General features: G+C 33.5%; 2 pseudogenes; both read right to left on the bottom strand.

Annotated features, from left to right (window-relative positions):
* Nucleotides 1–18,151, bottom strand: part of LOC132799879 (protein Ycf2-like) — an 84,181-nt pseudogene that overhangs the window by 51,019 nt on the left and 15,011 nt on the right.
* LOC132799841 (DNA-directed RNA polymerase subunit alpha-like) lies at nucleotides 325–1,285 on the bottom strand (annotated as a pseudogene).

The following is an 18,151-nucleotide window of genomic DNA, read 5'->3' as shown; positions in this document are numbered from 1 at the left end:
CCAAAGCCCATTTCTTCATCCAGTAGTGACGATCGTCTTTTTTATTGGTACCGCTGTAGCCTTTGGTTTGGTATTGGAGCAACATTACCTATTGATAAATCCCCAACTTTAGGTCTTTTTTAAACTGATTCAATTGTGAAATAAATAAATAAAAACACGATGTGTGTATCTAGGGAATAGTCGCTTCAAAGTGAATTCTCCCTAGATACATTTATTTATTCAAATAAATTTTGGATCTATTCCTAGTATATGGAATGTACTAAAGATTCAAAACTCATTTTTATCTTTTTTTTAAGAAAAAAAAAAGAAATAATCCATTAAAATTTATGCAAAATGCTTTTCTATTTCTAGAATGTCCAATATATGTTTTATATTTTCTATGAGAAAATGTTTCAATTTTATAAGTCTTCTTTATTGTTATTCAAAAGGTCTAATAATGTATGTATATTGGACCTTTTAAGGCAATTATAGACCCTGGGGTGCAATTAATTCTTCAATAAAAATAGATTTCAATGCTATTTCGTTTCGATTTTTACGTGGTTTAGCCAATTTATCATGAAAAGTTAAAAAGGGGTAAAGTAACTTTGTGTTGGTTTTTTTCTAAATGGAAGCTTTCTTCTTCTGCATGTGAAAAGGAATAAATAAATCAATCAAATTCTAGAAAGCCTAATGAAGTGCTTCTTTAGGAGTTAAACTTCCATTTGTCCATATTTCGAGTAAAAGTATCTCTTGTTTTTCATTCCCATTTGCATAAGAATGAATACTATGATTGGCATTTCGAACAGGCATGAATACAGCATCTATAGGATAACTTCCATCTTTAAAGTTATTTGGCATTTTAATACAATACCCACGATGCCTTTCGAGTTGTAATTCAATAGGCTGTGTATTATCAACGATTTCCACAGAAGGTGGTAAGATGATGTCTTGAGCAATTACATATCGGGGACCTTTGACACAAATAGATGCATCACGAGTTCCATAAAGATTAATTCTTAGTACAATTTCTTTCAAGTTCATTAAAATGTCATATACAGATTCTTGAATACCCACAATGGTAGAATATTCATATGGTATTTTATCAAATTTTTGCACATGTGATACATGTTCCCTCTATTTCTCCAAGCAAAGCTATTTGAATCACAATGCCTATTGTATCAGCTTAGTCTTTCATAAGTGAGGCCAGAATAAAGCATCCATAATAAATACGCTTACTGTCTACTTGTGATTCAACGCACTTCCACTGCAGTGTTTGAATAGATACTGTTACCTTCTCATGAACCATAGTAATATTATTTAATCACATCATTGAATAATTTATTTCTCTTGAAATATATTCAATGTTTATTTTTATGCATGCCTTTTTTTAGGACGTCTACAACCATTATGTTGCATAGGGGTTACATCTCGTATGAAACTTAATAGTATACCACTTCTACAAATAGCTCTTAATGCCGCATCTTTTTCCGAGACTAGGGCCTTTTATCACAACTTCTATCTATTGCATACCTTGATCTATTACTATCCGAATAGCATTTCCCATTGCGGTTTGAGCGGCAAATGGTGTCCCTCATATTGTACCCTTGAATCCACAAGTACCAGCGGAAGACCACGAAATTGCCCGACCCCTTACATCTATAATAGTCACAATAGTATTATTGAAACGTGCTTGAACATGAATAAATCCCTTTGGTATTCTATGTGCATTTTTATGTGAACCAATACATCTATTCTTATGTGAACTAGTTCTTGGTATAGGTTTTGCCATATTTTATCATCTCATAAATATAAGTCAAAGATATATGGATATATCCATTTCATATCAAAACAGATCCTTTATTTTTATTTATGTATTTGTACAATGGTTCCTTTAGATTTATAGAGTCGTTTTTAGTTTAGAGAGATTATCCTTATATTTGTTTATGTCTCGGGTTGGAACAAATTAGTATAATTTATCCTGCCTACAAATCAATCGACATGTTTCAGAAATTTTATGCACAGAGGCTCTTATTTTCATATTTATCATTCCTTAACTTAATTCTAACTTTCCTTATTCTAAGAAAATAAGTTGCTTAACATTTTTAACTTCGAATTCTATACCCCAAAAATGAATGTTGAATTTGAAAAAACCATCTAATCACTGGAATCTTTTTTCAGAGTCTATAAACTATACGTCCGCTGGTTGAATCATAAAAACTTGCTTCACTTTTGTTTCAATTTTCTCATCATATACATATAAAAAAACTACTTATAATCGTTCCTCAAACATAATCGAGAATTAGATTTTCATTATCTAAACGAATTTAGACTATACCATTGGGCAGTCATGCAGAAATTCAACCTTCACGAATCCTTTTTTTTCTTTCATTTTAGATCAAACTTCTTGAGGTATCAACTAATAGGGATGGGTGATATTAGAAAACCGCCGTCTCTCTTTTTTTCTTTTTTTTTTCACAAATAAGAAAGTTCCGCATATAATTCCTATATCAGAAGCAGTACCATATATAACACAAAAGTTCTCCACCAATTTCTTCTAATCGAGCCTCTTTGTAAGTAATTATACCCCTAGAAGTAGAAAGAATTACAATCCCCATTCCGCATAAAATTCTAGGAATTCATTGATAGTTAGAATATATTCATAGATTGAGTCGACTAATCTATTTTAAATTTAAAACAGCTTTATATGGTCCTTTCCTATTCCTTCTACGTCGTAGGGTTAAAACAAAAAAATATTTGTTCTTTTCCTGATGTTTCAGCATGTTTTCAATAAAACATTCGAGTAAAAGGATTTTAACAATGTTTTCAATAATGTTAGTAGATGGTATTCGAACTGTTCTTTTTTTAATTCATGTCAGCATTTCGTATAGAGGTTATTATGTCAGCAGTAGTGTCTTTATTCATGATAAACTCATATTATTGTTGTACTCAAATTTTGATATAATCAACATGCTCTTTTTCTGTTTTTCTTTATTTTTTAATTATGAATTCTTAAAGGCATATACGTGAGACACAACCAATCTACTACTAATAATAAATCTCAATTTACTAAATAATCTTAATCAACTTCAGTTAAATACTCAGTAAATACTTAGTTAAATATTATAACTATGTTAATTATATTAATTATGTTATAATTAATTATACTAATTATGTTATGGTCTCTTCTTATAATACTTCAGGCGCTAATGAAACTATTTTAGTGAAATTTAACTGTCTTAATTCCCAGGTGATCGCACCAAAAATTCGAATTCCTTTTGGATTTCCTTCTTGAATAACATCCGCAGCATTATCATCATATCATATTATCATACCGTTCTCACGTTTAAGATCTTTATAAGTATGTACAATTACAGCTCTGATCACTTTTGATCATTCTAAAAGTGTATCTGGTACTGCTTCCTTGATTACAACAATAGTAACGCCACCAATAGGAGCATATCGTCGATTACTAGCTCCTATGATTTGAATACACATTAATTCTCAAGCTTCGTTGTTATCTACTACATTCAAATGGCTTTGAGGTTGAATCACTTTTTTATCAGTTTTTTCAATTGACACAAAGGGCGAAGCAAGAAAACAAAAAAAAAAAAATGTTGTTTGTTCAAAACAAAAAAGGAAACCTGCAATTATTTTTTTCATTTCATCCAAAAAACCTTTTCTTTTGGTTCTACATTTCGATACCAAAATAATGAATTGAGTTCGTATAGGCATTTTTGATGCCGCTAGTGAAATAGCCCTTTTGGCTCCGCTCATTTCACAAAGTATTCTACTAGGCTTCACGACAGCTACCCAATATTCAGGAGATCCTTTCCCTGAACCCATACAGGTTTTTGTAGGTCTTATTGTAACCAGTTTTTCTGGAAATATATGTACCCATACTTTCCCACCGCGGCAAACATTTTGTGTCATTGCTTGTTGACCGGCTTCAATTTGTCGAGATGTGATCCAAGCGGGTTCAAGCGCTTGAAGAGCATATCTACCGAAGCAAATACGATTACCTCAATAAGATATTCCTTTCATTCTTCCTCTATGCTGTTTATGGAATTTGGTTCTTTTGGGCTTATAGTTGATGGTTGTTTATTAATTCCATCTCTACTACATAACTAGACATGAGAGTTTCTTCTCATCCAGCTCCTTGCGACTGAAACGATTAAAAAATAATATCTATGTATTTATATTTATGTATTTAATGAATAATATACTAAAAAATATATTGTTTCGTGAGATTTTTTGAAATTTCATCTAATCTATTAGAAACCTGTATATCTTGTTTTGATATATACCTAAACATGGATTTGATTTATAGATAATTTTTTATTTAGGGATACATTTAGAGATAATAGCATAGATAAAGTCATTTTTATATAAGGTTATAACAAATCTTTATTTTGTTTTGCTTTTTATTATCATATCAGATCGGCCAAAATTTGGAAATCCAATAAAATCAAAAATTTTGCTGGTAAATATTTACTCTTTCAATATTCAATTATATGATTAGTTTATGACATGACCTTTCAAAATAAATGAATTGGTTTCTGGTTCATTCCACCATCCTACCCAATGAATCATTATGATTCATTTTCAATATAATCTTATGTATTCACAGGTTCTATCATTCCCATCGCTTCTTGATTAATGGTTAAGTCTGACTTCTACAATGGAGCCCCTAACAAAATTTGATTTGTTCTCGAGTCAATCCTCTCAGTATTTATTAGCTCGGGGCTCTTGATTCTTTTTCTATGAATGGCTTTGTATAGTTATAGACCAATCAGTATTAATGCTTTATTACATTCCTCGTTATGAGATGAATCATAGACCCTACATATTGGAATAATATATCATTGATATATATATATATATTTTTCTCTCTTTCTGTCATCCTTCCATTTATCCGCATTTTTTTTTCAGATTAGGTTTTTCTTTTTTGTTCTTTGTTTATGCGAAAAGATTTCAGTTGCTACGTTGGTATGACCAATATATCATATCCCGACCGGTTTTTTATATCCAGATAATGCAAAATGATGAGTTGGTTATTAGTTCTATATCTATGTTAGTTCTATAATAGTTATTAGTTCATACTATGGGCTGGTACTTCTTTCTTTTTTTGAATCCTAATCTTAAAAAAAACCAATGAGTCACACATTAAGCATAGCAATTATATCAAATGATTAATCGAATTTTTATTCAACCTTATAGAATTGTTCATTTTTGTTTTAAGTTAAGAGAAAAAGAATGAAAGAATTTGTCATTTTCTGTTCTATTACTGAATGGATAGAATAGAACTAAAGATAAGTCAAGTAAAGGCCTATTATTCCTCTTCTATAAATATCAAAATTTTGATGCCTAATACCCCATAAATAGTTCAAACTGTATATGAATAGCTATCAATTTTAGCTCGAATGGTTTGAAGAGGAACTCTTCCTTCTCTGATCCATTCGACACGTGCAATTTCTTTTCCGTCAATACGCCCTGCAATTTGTACTTGAATTCCTTTTGTACCCGCCTGCTCAACTAAGTCAATAGCTTTTTTTATTGCTTCGCGAAATGAAACTCTATTTTTTAATTGTCCGGCTATAAATTCCGTAAGAATATTAGGGTTTCCATAAGGGTTTTCAAATCTTGTAATAGCAATGTTGAGTTTTCAGTTCACACAATTATGTTCCTTTTGTATAGTCATCTATAATTCTTCGATTCTTCTAGGTTCCATAAATAGCTTTGGGAATCCCATATAAATTATGACCTGAATCAAATCGATTCATTTTTAAATTTCTATACATGAAATTCCCTCGACATTAGAAGATATTTTCATATTTTTTTGTACATAATTCTTGATACAGTTTCGTATTTTTTGATCTTATTTTAGATCCTCCGAATAATTTTTTGGTTGTGCAAATCAAAGAGAATGATGACCTTGGGTTGCGCCAAGTTTGAAACCAAGTGGATTTATTTTTGTCCCATAGTCCCCCACTGCTATACATATCATGACATGTCATATCAATGTACTTTTTTTTTATTCATCCATGTTTTTCTAAGCATAATATGGCATATTTTATTTGTATTTTTATTATAGAAAAATATTTGTCATTTAACCTTAACCTTAAAATTCTTGAAAGACAATTTTGTTCTTTAAGTAGTCTGTATAATAGTATACAGCTGTATGTTTTAGTACAATAGTTATATGATAAGTGGGTCTTTTTATTGGATAACCTCATCCCCAAGCTCGATGTTTTAATTTTTTTCACAGTAATGCCTTCGTTGACTTTTGCTTTACTAATTTTTAACTTTGCTTTGGTGAAACCTCTATTGTGATTAGCATTTGCTGCTCCAGAAGAAACCAATTTTAAAATGGGAGCACATGCTCGATAGGGCATGAGTTCGAGTATCAGAAGTGTTTCTTCATAAGAATGCCCACGAATCTGATCAATTACTCTTCAACTTTGTGAGCAAACATATCTATAAATCCACCTATAGCGTATTTTTCTATACATCGGTCTGTCTTTTTCTTCTTTCCCATAAGGTTTACCTCTCACTAATGAACAATAAAACTATATTCACTTTTCGTATTTATTAAAAAATTATTAACGATGAGATCTATTATCATTTTTTGCATGTCCTCAAAAACTTAGAGTAGGTGAAAATTCTCCCAATTTATGTCCTACCATATGATCTATTATATTAATTGGCAAATGATCTTTTCCATTATGGATAGCAATAGTATGCCCGATCATTGTCGGTATAATAGTAGATGCTCGGGACCAAGTGACTATTATTTCTTTTTATGCTTTTGTGTTAATCATATTTATTTTTCTTAATAAATGACTCGCTACAAAAGGATTTTTATTTTTTTTTAGTGAATGTGTCAAAATTAATTACTCCTTTTTTTCTTCATAAAAACGAAGAAACAAATTCTATTTACTATGGTAACGAAGAATCAAATTATCACTAAATTTATTCCTTTTTCTACTTCTTCTTCCAAGTGCAGGATAACCCTACGGGGTTATGGTTTTTTTCCTACCAATTAGGTCCCTCCCTTCACCACCCCCATGGGGACGACCTGCTCCTAAACCCGTATTATATTAGCCCGGATTTTAATTAAGTTCAAGTTCTAATGGAATTGACCTCAACCCCTAACCAACCTGTGGTTAGAAACCTTGGTATAATGTAGACGCCACAAGAGGGGATGGAAAACCTATTGATAAGTCAAGCTAAAACAACCAATTCTCTAATGGTGTTTTAGGTGTTCTCAAAGAACAAAGAGATAATGAATCTCACAAGTATTTTCTTAATCAAATCAAAGTTATATTCTTATTGAAAAATAAGCCTTTAAATAGGTTTGAAAGAAACAAAATAAACCCTAAAGTCCCTAGAAAAAACCGGCCACACACATAAAGAAACCTAGTTGGCCGAAACTATACTTCCTTTCCTAATCTAAGTTTGATTAATTAATTCCTTTATATTAAATTAGGAATTAATTAATTTACAATGGAAAGAATAAAATAAAAACCTTCCTAAAGTTATTTTTTGAGAAAATAAATAAATAAAAGCCAAAAAGTAATGGTAGTTTCCTAAAACAAAAAATAAAAATAAATTACGAAACTAAAAATGCTAGCGTTTTTGATCAAATTGACTTTGATCAATCTTTGACCTCTTTGAGCTCCAAATCAGCTTCTAGGTGCTTTTTAGGATGCCAAATAAGCTGAATATGAAGGCCCACATGTTGCCCATTCTTGGAAAAATAAGAAAAGGCTAATACAGTAAAATATAGTAAAGCCAGCAAGCAATACAGCAAATTCGGCCAAATTGTTGATGCTGTCCATACAAGCCCTTTTTTATTGCATTTGAGGCTGCTTTAACTTGACTCCATGACCTCTTAGGCATATGTATTGAACCCATAAATCATTGGAACCATTTCATGCTTCCCGGACTCCAAAAATGTACCAAAACCATCACCCGGGTCCGTATCGGCTTCCACCACTTGGATGCTTAGAATAGGCTTTGTATCTTCAAGTATGGACAAGCTCTGTTGAGATTGATTACCCCATGTATAAATACTCCCAGGTTTTCCTTAAATCTCTTAATTTGAGCTCTTGTGATTGGCCTAGTCTTCATCCATGTCAAGTCAGCACCCTAGCGGGTTATCGGTGGAGCGGGCTCGGGCGGAATCACATCACTATAGGGTTCATAACTACTCCTCTTACTGCACGACACTTACCTAGCCAACATATTGATCCGACTCTACCCAAACTTTTTCGGTTCACCCCAACATTCCCCACTTATCCGACTATTGCTTAGCAGTTTTTGGGCATCCCATGGACCTCTCCAAAAGGTAATTTTAATGTGGCTGATTACCCTTTTTTTGCAATCAGTTTTGCTATAGGATCTACTGCTCTAGTTAATTGTCCACCCTTTCTAAGCATGATTTCTATGTTATGTACGGACGTGCCTAAGGGCATATCAGTTGCAGTAGATTCTTCTTTTTAATTAATCAAAACCCCATCCCAAACTATACAAGCTTCTTCCAAAGCATACGACTTTCTGGATGTAGATGATGATATCTATACAGATGGATCTTATATATATCATATAATGAAGTACCACATAAGTGGATATATAGGAATCAAAATCTATCGAATCACTCAAGTTATGATCTTCTAAATCCTAGGTCTTCCCGTTCCTTCATCTGGCTTATGTTCTTCATGTAGCATTCATACCAAATGACTCTATGAAATTACATCGATACTTCCACATATTACAGGTAACATAGGAGACATCTCTCTTTTTCCCCTCAGGAATCCTTCGAATTACCAATGCTTAGCTTTCAATTCGCCTTTGACCATCAAATGAAATGTGAATAACCTATCCTCCTCTCTTTGAAACAAGAGGCGCTTCTGGTTCTTTCAGTGCTTGAAATAATTTTGTCTTCTCCATCTTACTATGTCTCTATAGTCAATAATTTAATATGAGGAACTAGTGAACTCAATCACTTATTGCCATTACTCTTTAGTTTTCTGTTGAGGTCTATCCCGTAGAGGTACTCAAATTGGATCAGTGATCAATTTCTAGGTTTCGTCATAAACCTAATTGGTTACTTCCAATTACGTAAATCAACAGTTCAAACTACACTCAAAGGTAGGACAAGCTCTATTCATAACAATTACCTTGACACCAAAGAAGAGTTCGACCCAATGCTTTATTTTTGTCCTAGTTGATCGTGATTCGAAATTAGAAGTATATTGATTTTTCAATAATAACCGAATACTTTTGTCTGTAAATATTGCATATTTGATTCCATCCATAAATCTGCCTAATTTTTCCTAGTTTCCTAAACTAATTTGGATTAATTAATTCCTTTATTTTTAATTAGGAATTAATTAATTTACAATTGAAATACTAAAATAATAACTTTTCTAAACTTATTTTTCCAACAAATAAATAAATAAAAGTCAAAATAAAAGACTAATTTCCTAAAATAAAAAGTCAAAATCAAATTAGGAAACTAAAATACTAGCCTTTTGACTAAGTTGACTTTGACCAATTTGAGCTTCAAATCAACTTCAATATGCTTTTTAGGATGCCAAATAAGCTGACCACGAAGTTCCACACGTTGCCTTTGCTTGGAAGAAAGAGAAAAAGCCAACTCAGTAACATCAGCACAAAATACAGTAAAAAACAGGCCAAATTTGAAGCTGTCCTTACAACCCCTTTTTGAATGCCTTTGAAGCCATATTGACTTGATTCCATATCCTATTAGACATATGTATTGAATCCATCAATATTTGCAACCATTTCATGCTGTCCGGTGTCCATATTTGCACCAAAATCCCTACCCGGGTCCGTATCGACTTCCACCACTTAGATGCCTAGGATAGGTCATGGCTCTTCGGATATGGACAAGCCCTTTTGAGTATGAATTATTCCCTGGATAAAAGCAGCAATATTTTCCTTAAACTTCTTAGTTTGAGCCTTGATCGGCCTGTGATACGAACCTAGGACGACCTGCTCCTAAACCCGTATTATATTAGCCCGGATCTTAATTAAGTTTAAGTTCTAATGGAATTGACCTCAACCCCTAACCAGCCTATGGTTAGAAACCTTGGTATAATGTAGACGCCAAAATAGGGGATGGAAAACCTATTGATAAGTCAAGCTAAAACAACCAATTCTCTAATGGTGTTTTAGGTGTTCTCAAAGAACAAAGAGATAATTAATCTCATAAGTATTTTCTTAATCAAATCAAAGTTTTTTTCTAATTGAAAAATAAGCCTTTAAATAGGCTTTGAAAGAAACAAAATAAACCCTAAAAACCCTAGGAAAAATCGGCCACACACATAAAGAAACCTAGTTGGCCGAAACTATACTTCCTTTCCTAATCTAAGTTTGATTAATTAATTCCTTTATATTAAATTAGGAATTAATTAATTTACAATGGAAAGAATAAAATAAAAACCTTCCTAAAGTTATTTTTTGAGAAAATAAATAAATAAAAGCCAAAAAGTAATGGTAGTTTCCTAAAACAAAAAATAAAAATAAATTACGAAACTAAAAATGCTAGCGTTTTTGATCAAATTGACTTTGATCAATCTTTGACCTCTTTGAGCTCCAAATCAGCTTCTAGGTGCTTTTTAGGATGCCAAATAAGCTGAATATGAAGGCCCACATGTTGCCCATTCTTGGAAAAATAAGAAAAGGCTAATACAGTAAAATATAGTAAAGCCAGCAAGCAATACAGCAAATTCGGCCAAATTGTTGATGCTGTCCATACAAGCCCTTTTTTATTGCATTTGAGGCTGCTTTAACTTGACTCCATGACCTCTTAGGCATATGTATTGAACCCATAAATCATTGGAACCATTTCATGCTTCCCGGACTCCAAAAATGTACCAAAACCATCACCCGGGTCCGTATCGGCTTCCACCACTTGGATGCTTAAAATAGGCTTTGTATCTTCAAGTATGGACAAGCTCTGTTGAGATTGATTACCCCATGTATAAATACTCCCAGGTTTTCCTTAAATCTCTTAATTTGAGCTCTTGTGATTGGCCTAGTCTTCATCCATGTCAAGTCAGCACCCTAGCGGGTTATCGGTGGAGCGGGCTCGGGCGGAATCACATCACTATAGGGTTCATAACTACTCCTCTTACTACACGACACTTACCTAGCCAACATATTGATCCGACTCTACCCAAACTTTTTCGGTTCACCCCAACATTCCCCACTTATCCGACTATTGCTTAGCAGTTTTTGGGCATCCCATGGACCTCTCCAAAAGGTAATTTTAATGTGGCTGATTACCCTTTTTTTGCAATCAGTTTTGCTATAGGATCTACTGCTCTAGTTAATTGTCCACCCTTTCTAAGCATGATTTCTATGTTATGTACGGACGTGCCTAAGGGCATATCAGTTGCAGTAGATTCTTCTTTTTAATTAATCAAAACCCCATCCCAAACTATACAAGCTTCTTCCAAAGCATACGACTTTCTGGATGTAGATGATGATATCTATACAGATGGATCTTATATATATCATATAATGAAGTACCACATAAGTGGATATATAGGAATCAAAATCTATCGAATCACTCAAGTTATGATCTTCTAAATCCTAGGTCTTCCCGTTCCTTCATCTGGCTTATGTTCTTCATGTAGCATTCATACCAAATGACTCTATGAAATTACATCGATACTTCCACATATTACAGGTAACATAGGAGACATCTCTCTTTTTCCCCTCAGGAATCCTTCGAATTACCAATGCTTAGCTTTCAATTCGCCTTTGACCATCAAATGAAATGTGAATAACCTATCCTCCTCTCTTTGAAACAAGAGGCGCTTCTGGTTCTTTCAGTGCTTGAAATAATTTTGTCTTCTCCATCTTACTATGTCTCTATAGTCAATAATTTAATATGAGGAACTAGTGAACTCAATCACTTATTGCCATTACTCTTTAGTTTTCTGTTGAGGTCTATCCCGTAGAGGTACTCAAATTGGATCAGTGATCAATTTCTAGGTTTCGTCATAAACCTAATTGGTTACTTCCAATTACGTAAATCAACAGTTCAAACTACACTCAAAGGTAGGACAAGCTCTATTCATAACAATTACCTTGACACCAAAGAAGAGTTCGACCCAATGCTTTATTTTTGTCCTAGTTGATCGTGATTCGAAATTAGAAGTATATTGATTTTTCAATAATAACCGAATACTTTTGTCTGTAAATATTGCATATTTGATTCCATCCATAAATCTGCCTAATTTTTCCTAGTTTCCTAAACTAATTTGGATTAATTAATTCCTTTATTTTTAATTAGGAATTAATTAATTTACAATTGAAATACTAAAATAATAACTTTTCTAAACTTATTTTTCCAACAAATAAATAAATAAAAGTCAAAATAAAAGACTAATTTCCTAAAATAAAAAGTCAAAATCAAATTAGGAAACTAAAATACTAGCCTTTTGACTAAGTTGACTTTGACCAATTTGAGCTTCAAATCAACTTCAATATGCTTTTTAGGATGCCAAATAAGCTGACCACGAAGTTCCACACGTTGCCTTTGCTTGGAAGAAAGAGAAAAAGCCAACTCAGTAACATCAGCACAAAATACAGTAAAAAACAGGCCAAATTTGAAGCTGTCCTTACAACCCCTTTTTGAATGCCTTTGAAGCCATATTGACTTGATTCCATATCCTATTAGACATATGTATTGAATCCATCAATATTTGCAACCATTTCATGCTGTCCGGTGTCCATATTTGCACCAAAATCCCTACCCGGGTCCGTATCGACTTCCACCACTTAGATGCCTAGGATAGGTCATGGCTCTTCGGATATGGACAAGCCCTTTTGAGTATGAATTATTCCCTGGATAAAAGCAGCAATATTTTCCTTAAACTTCTTAGTTTGAGCCTTGATCGGCCTGTGATACGAACCTAGGACGACCTGCTCCTAAACCCGTATTATATTAGCCCGGATCTTAATTAAGTTTAAGTTCTAATGGAATTGACCTCAACCCCTAACCAGCCTATGGTTAGAAACCTTGGTATAATGTAGACGCCAAAATAGGGGATGGAAAACCTATTGATAAGTCAAGCTAAAACAACCAATTCTCTAATGGTGTTTTAGGTGTTCTCAAAGAACAAAGAGATAATTAATCTCATAAGTATTTTCTTAATCAAATCAAAGTTTTTTTCTAATTGAAAAATAAGCCTTTAAATAGGCTTTGAAAGAAACAAAATAAACCCTAAAAACCCTAGGAAAAATCGGCCACACACATAAAGAAACCTAGTTGGCCGAAACTATACTTCCTTTCCTAATCTAAGTTTGATTAATTAATTCCTTTATATTAAATTAGGAATTAATTAATTTACAATGGAAAGAATAAAATAAAAACCTTCCTAAAGTTATTTTTTGAGAAAATAAATAAATAAAAGCCAAAAAGTAATGGTAGTTTCCTAAAACAAAAAATAAAAATAAATTACGAAACTAAAAATGCTAGCGTTTTTGATCAAATTGACTTTGATCAATCTTTGACCTCTTTGAGCTCCAAATCAGCTTCTAGGTGCTTTTTAGGATGCCAAATAAGCTGAATATGAAGGCCCACATGTTGCCCATTCTTGGAAAAATAAGAAAAGGCTAATACAGTAAAATATAGTAAAGCCAGCAAGCAATACAGCAAATTCGGCCAAATTGTTGATGCTGTCCATACAAGCCCTTTTTTATTGCATTTGAGGCTGCTTTAACTTGACTCCATGACCTCTTAGGCATATGTATTGAACCCATAAATCATTGGAACCATTTCATGCTTCCCGGACTCCAAAAATGTACCAAAACCATCACCCGGGTCCGTATCGGCTTCCACCACTTGGATGCTTAAAATAGGCTTTGTATCTTCAAGTATGGACAAGCTCTGTTGAGATTGATTACCCCATGTATAAATACTCCCAGGTTTTCCTTAAATCTCTTAATTTGAGCTCTTGTGATTGGCCTAGTCTTCATCCATGTCAAGTCAGCACCCTAGCGGGTTATCGGTGGAGCGGGCTCGGGCGGAATCACATCACTATAGGGTTCATAACTACTCCTCTTACTACACGACACTTACCTAGCCAACATATTGATCCGACTCTACCCAAACTTTTTCGGTTCACCCCAACATTCCCCACTTATCCGACTATTGCTTAGCAGTTTTTGGGCATCCCATGGACCTCTCCAAAAGGTAATTTTAATGTGGCTGATTACCCTTTTTTTGCAATCAGTTTTGCTATAGGATCTACTGCTCTAGTTAATTGTCCACCCTTTCTAAGCATGATTTCTATGTTATGTACGGACGTGCCTAAGGGCATATCAGTTGCAGTAGATTCTTCTTTTTAATTAATCAAAACCCCATCCCAAACTATACAAGCTTCTTCCAAAGCATACGACTTTCTGGATGTAGATGATGATATCTATACAGATGGATCTTATATATATCATATAATGAAGTACCACATAAGTGGATATATAGGAATCAAAATCTATCGAATCACTCAAGTTATGATCTTCTAAATCCTAGGTCTTCCCGTTCCTTCATCTGGCTTATGTTCTTCATGTAGCATTCATACCAAATGACTCTATGAAATTACATCGATACTTCCACATATTACAGGTAACATAGGAGACATCTCTCTTTTTCCCCTCAGGAATCCTTCGAATTACCAATGCTTAGCTTTCAATTCGCCTTTGACCATCAAATGAAATGTGAATAACCCATCCTCCTCTCTTTGAAACAAGAGGCGCTTCTGGTTCTTTCAGTGCTTGAAATAATTTTGTCTTCTCCATCTTACTATGTCTCTATAGTCAATAATTTAATATGAGGAACTAGTGAACTCAATCACTTACTGCCATTACTCTTTAGTTTTCTGTTGAGGTCTATCCCGTAGAGGTACTCAAATTGGATCAGTGATCAATTTCTAGGTTTCGTCATAAACCTAATTGGTTACTTCCAATTACGTAAATCAACAGTTCAAACTACACTCAAAGGTAGGGCATTTCCCATATTTATAGGAACTTTTGTACCACAAACAATGGTATCTCCAATTATAGCCCCTCTAGGATGTAAAATATATCTTTTCTCATGGTCCCCATAGTGTATGAGACAAATGTATGCATTTCAATTAGGATCATACTCTAGAGTTACGATTCTACCGTATATGTCTTTTCCATTTCGTCAAAAATCAATTTTCAGTATAGATGCTTATGACCTCCCCCTCTATGCCATGCGGTAATGATTCCTCTGGCATTATGACCTTTATCACAACAATGCTGCCCATAGATCAAATTATTTCATGGATTATATTTCACTTGACTATTTATGGCTCCTTTGCATGTGCTCAAGGTAGAAGTTTTGTATAAATGCATCTCCATGCTATTATGTATTTTGATTTAAGTTCTTTTCTTTCTAACAGGTGGAATAGAATAACCTAGTTGAAGCGTAATGATCATACATCTGTAATGCATTGTATGTCCCATAATAGGTCCCGTTCTTCTACCCTTTCCCGGGAGTCGATAACTATTCATAACAATTACCTTGACACCAAAGAAGAGTTCGACCCAATGCTTTATTTTTGTCCTAGTTGATCGTGATTCGAAATTAGAAGTATATTGATTTTTCAATAATAACCGAATACTTTTGTCTGTAAATATTGCATATTTGATTCCATCCATAAATCTGCCTAATTTTTCCTAGTTTCCTAAACTAATTTGGATTAATTAATTCCTTTATTTTTAATTAGGAATTAATTAATTTACAATTGAAATACTAAAATAATAACTTTTCTAAACTTATTTTTCCAACAAATAAATAAATAAAAGTCAAAATAAAAGACTAATTTCCTAAAATAAAAAGTCAAAATCAAATTAGGAAACTAAAATACTAGCCTTTTGACTAAGTTGACTTTGACCAATTTGAGCTTCAAATCAACTTCAATATGCTTTTTAGGATGCCAAATAAGCTGACCACGAAGTTCCACACGTTGCCTTTGCTTGGAAGAAAGAGAAAAAGCCAACTCAGTAACATCAGCACAAAATACAGTAAAAAACAGGCCAAATTTGAAGCTGTCCTTACAACCCCTTTTTGAATGCCTTTGAAGCCATATTGACTTGATTCCATATCCTATTAGACATATGTATTGAATCCATCAATATTTGCAACCATTTCATGCTGTCCGGTGTCCATATTTGCACCAAAATCCCTACCCGGGTCCGTATCGGCTTCCACCACTTAGATGCCTAGGATAGGTCATGGCTCTTCGGATATGGACAAGCCCTTTTGAGTATGAATTATTCCCTGGATAAAAGCAGCAATATTTTCCTTAAACTTCTTAGTTTGAGCCTTGATCGGCCTGTGATACGAACCTAGGACGACCTGCTCCTAAACCCGTATTATATTAGCCCGGATCTTAATTAAGTTTAAGTTCTAATGGAATTGACCTCAACCCCTAACCAGCCTATGGTTAGAAACCTTGGTATAATGTAGACGCCACAATAGGGGATGGAAAACCTATTGATAAGTCAAGCTAAAACAACCAATTCTCTAATGGTGTTTTAGGTGTTCTCAAAGAACAAAGAGATAATTAATCTCATAAGTATTTTCTTAATCAAATCAAAGTTTTTTTCTAATTGAAAAATAAGCCTTTAAATAGGCTTTGAAAGAAACAAAATAAACCCTAAAAACCCTAGGAAAAATCGGCCACACACATAAGGAAACCTAGTTGGCCGCAACTATAGTTCCTTTCCTAATCTAAGTTTGATTCATTAATTTCTTTATTTTTAATTAGGAATTAATTAATTTACAATTGAAATACTAAAATAAGAACTTTCCTAAACTTATTTTTCCAACAAATAAATAAATAAAAGTCAAAATAAAAGACTAATTTCCTAAAATAAAAAGTCAAAATCAAATTAGTAAACTAAAATACTAGCCTTTTGACTAAGTTGACTTTGACCAATTTGAGCTTCAAATCAACTTCAATATGCTTTTTAGGATGCCGAATAAGCTGACCACGAAGTCCCACACATTGCTGCTTGGAAGAAAGAGAAAAAGCCAACTCAGTAAAATACAGTAAAGTCAGCATAAAATATAGTAAAAAACAGGCCAAATTTGAAGCTGTCCTTACAACCCCTTTTTGAATGCCTTTGAAGCCTCATTGACTTGATTCCATACCCTATTATACATATGTATTGAATCCATCAATATTTGCAACCATTTCATGCTGCCCGGTGTCCATATTTGCACCAAAATCGCTACCCGGGTCCGTATCGGCTTCCACCACTTAGATGCTTAGGATAGGTCTTGGCTCTTCGGATATGGACAAGCCCTTTTGAGTATGAATTATTCCCTTGATAAAAGCAGCAATATTTTCCCTAAACTTCTTAGTTTGAGCCTTGATCGGCCTGTGATATGAACCTAGGACGACCTGCTCCTAAACCCTTATTATATTAGCCCGTATCTTAATTAAGTTCAAGTTCTAATGGAATTGACCTCAACCCCTAACCAGCCTATGGTTAGAAACCTTGGTGTAATGTAGACGCCACAATAGGGGATGGAAAACCTATTGATAAGTCAAGCTAAAACAACCAATTCTCTAAGGGTGTTTTAGGTGTTCTCAAAGAACAAAGAGATAATTAATCTCACAAGTATTTTCTTAATCAAATCAAAGTTTTTTTCTAACTGAAAAATAAGCCTTTAAATAGGTTTTGAAAGAAACAAAATAAACCCTAAAAACCCTAGGAAAAATCTGCCACACACATAAGGAAACCTAGTTGGCCGCAACTATACTTCCTTTCCTAATCTAAGTTTGATTAAGTAATTCCTTTATATTAAATTAGGAATTAATTAATTTACAATAAAATAAAAACCTTTCTAAAGTTATTTGTCCAGAAAATAAATAAATAAAACCCAAAAAGAAATAAAGTCAATCACAAATTAGGTAACGAGTTGACTTTGACATCTAGGCTGAATTATGTCTTCAACCTAGCTAACTTATGACTGCCTGATGTCCGAGCTAACTTATGGCCTATTCGAGCCAACCGATGTCTGTCTGAGCTAACTTGTGTTTAGCCGAGTTAACTGATTTCTGTCCGAACTAAGTTGTGCTTGGCCGAGCTAACGGATGTC

This window comes from Ziziphus jujuba, chromosome 11 (genome assembly GCF_031755915.1).
Source record: "Ziziphus jujuba cultivar Dongzao chromosome 11, ASM3175591v1".
NCBI lineage: Eukaryota > Viridiplantae > Streptophyta > Magnoliopsida > Rosales > Rhamnaceae > Ziziphus > Ziziphus jujuba.
This window is presented reverse-complemented; position numbering and strand designations above follow the sequence as displayed.